The following is a 3,115-nucleotide window of genomic DNA, read 5'->3' on the forward strand; positions in this document are numbered from 1 at the left end:
GGTTCGGGTGGGCGGGGCCGGGCAGTGCTGCCCTCCGCGTTCCGCAGGCGGGGACGGGCGACGGCTCTGGAGGGCTGCAGGGAGGCCGCCGTGTGGGCAGGGAGCCTGTGCCCGGGAGCCGGGCTGCCTCCCGGAACGCGACGCCAGGCTCCCGGGAGCTAGGGCGCGACGCGCGGACACTCGCGTCCCGGCCGGTGGCCTCGCCGCTGCGGGCTGCGCGGAGAGCGGGGTAGCGCGACGCGGCCCCTCACCACGCCGGGGAAGAAGGCGTCACCGCGACGACCCCACGGCATCCCCGCCGCGTGAGCGTCCCGCCGGCGCTGCGGGCCCGACGCTGCCCCCCGGCGGGAGAGCGCTGCAGGAGCCCCGGCGAGGCGGAGCCGCAGGACCAGACCTCCCCGCTGGCCTGGAGGGTCGGGAACAGGGTCGCCCTCCATGTCCCGTGGCAGCCCTCACATGAAAAACAACGAGAGGCCGGGCGCGGTGGCTCGAGCCTGTAATCCCAGCACTTTGGGAGGCCGAGGTGAGTGGATCACCGGAGGTCAGGAGTTCAAGACCAGCCTGGCCATCATGGAGAAGCCCCATCTTTATTTTAAAAAGTATATATTTTTTTAAAAAACGAGTTTATTGAGATGTGATATATTATAGACAAACTATAAATACCAGAAAATTTAAGTGCGGTTCATGGAAGTATACAGTTCTATGACTTTTTTATTTTTTAGATACAGGGTGTCTCTCTGTGGCCCAGGCTGGAGTGCAATGGCACGATCTTGGCTCACTGCAGCCTTGACCTTCTGGGCTTCAGCGCTCCTCCCGCCTCAGCCTCCCGAGTAGCTGGGACCACAGGCGCCGCCATGACGCCCGGCTCAGTTCCATGACTTATGACACATGAAACCACCATGCTAGCCTCCCCTCAGTTCAAGAAGCATATCTCATCTCCTCCCAAAAGTACCCTCCTGCCCTTCTGCAGCAGATCCTTCACCTCCCCTCGACCCTGTCTCCAGACAAGCTGCTCATCCGATGTCTGCCACTGCACTTCGCCTTTCTCAGAATTGCATACAAGAACGATTCACTGCCTGGTCTTTTGTGCCTGGCTTTCTTCCCTTAGCACATGCATCTGAGAGTCACCCCTATGATGTGTGTGTTGTAAGTTTCCTCTACTGTGGTCTTGAGACCTCTCTGGAGAGTCGCTGTAAAGGGCAACTCTGCCCTGGCAGGGCTCCTGGGATTTGGTCCTGAGTGTTTGCAGTGGGGCTTTCATGGGACACCTCTGTATCCTGGCTGACCAGACATCCCTCTCCCAGGAGACTTATCTATCCTGGCAGATGCCCTTTCAGTTCTTGTCTGACCTGTATCTAGTTTATTCCCACCAAGATAGCTGCTGTCTAGGAAAAGCCCTGACCAGGGAAAACGTAAGGTTTGAGCGTGTCAGTCAGGCACAACACAGAGCAGGCAACACAATGAACCACAGACACTAACAGAAATGGTCTATTACTTCCAGATCCACAGGGGAAGAGGGCACAATGAGGGCCATCAGGAAGGTCTTGGGGTCATTGTACATAACCACCGTGCCGGGAGCCAGAGAGAGATAGAAGTATGGGCTGAAGCTTTTATTGGAGTCCAGGGCATTACTCAAGCAGTTTTCCCAAGGGGAGTTCTAATTGGTTCATCTAGAGTGAGCAGACTGGAGCCCTGTGTGGTCACCTTGTGACTTAGGAGTGGTCACTGTGGCATATCTACATAGTTCATGCAGGGTGTAGGCATCAGTGGGTTGAGTCTAGCAGGTTGTATGTATACATCCCGCAGGGAGGTGGTTATCAGGAGGTGGCTACATAGGACCAGATATCTGGATGGAATGGGCTTAGAAACTGGGAGGAGGCAGAGAGCTGGAAACTGTATCCAAGGTGACTAAGCCCTGCTTCTAGTATGAAACTGTTAACCCTATACTCAAAATGAATACTAAAGCAACATAACATTTCAAGTATTTACTAGAGTGTGTATCAAGTTCCCTCCTCATCACTGGTGAGTTGTATTCCATTGTATGGATATGCCACAGGCTGTCTGTCCATCTGGACACCGGTGGATGGACTAAAGCCAGCCTAGCTGGGCTGGTGGGGAGGCACCTTCTCAGGACCGCAAAGGAGGTTGCAGAGGTTGTTGCTGGATGTCTGCATTGTTTCCAGTTTGAAGGCATTGTGAATAAAACTGACTTGAGCCTTCCTAGAAAGGTCTTTAAATATACTTATGTTTTCATTTCTCTTGGGTAAAATGTCTGGAATTAGGTGGGATGGCTTCATTGCATGATGAGTCTTAAAAAACTTTATAGAAAGCCGGGCGCGGTGGCTCAAGCCTGTAATCCCAGCACTTTGGGAGGCCAAGGCGGGTGGATCACGAGGTCGAGAGTTCGAGACCATCCTGGTCGACATGGTGAAACTCCGTCTCTACTAAAAATACAAAAAATCAGCTGGGCATGGTGGCGTGTGCCTGTAATCCCAGCTACTCAGGAGGCTGAGGCAGGAGAATTACCTGAACCCAGGAGGCGGAGGTTGCGGTGAGCCGAGATCGCGCCATTGCACTCCAGCCTGGGTAATGAGCGAAACTCCGTCTCAAAAAACAAACAAACAAACAAACAAACAAACAAAAAAAACTTTATAGAAAGCTGCCAGGCATGGTGGCTCATGCCTGTAATCCTAGCACTTTGGGAGGCTGAGGCAGGTGGATCACAAAGTCAGCAGTTTGACACCAGCCTGACCAACATGGTGAAACCCCATCTTTACTAAAAATGCAAAAATTAGCCAGGCTTGGTGGCACGTGCCTGTAATCTCAGCTACTCAGGAGGCTGAGGCAGGAGAATCAATTGAATCCGGGAGGTAGAGGTTGCAGTGAGCCAAGATTGGGCCACTGCTCTCCAGCCTGGGCAACAGAGCCAGACTCTGTTTCAAAAAAAAAAAAAAAACTTTATAGGAATCTGTCAAATTGTTTTTCAAAGTGGTCATAATATTTTACATTACCACCAGCAATGTATCAGAGTACATAACGTTCTATGGTTTGTCTTCTCATTTTCTTTTTTCTTTTCTTCCATGAGACAGGGTCTCATGCTGTCTCCCAGGCTGGA

The sequence above is a fragment of the Saimiri boliviensis genome, chromosome 8 (assembly GCF_048565385.1).
Source record: "Saimiri boliviensis isolate mSaiBol1 chromosome 8, mSaiBol1.pri, whole genome shotgun sequence".
In the NCBI taxonomy this organism is placed as follows: domain Eukaryota; kingdom Metazoa; phylum Chordata; class Mammalia; order Primates; family Cebidae; genus Saimiri; species Saimiri boliviensis.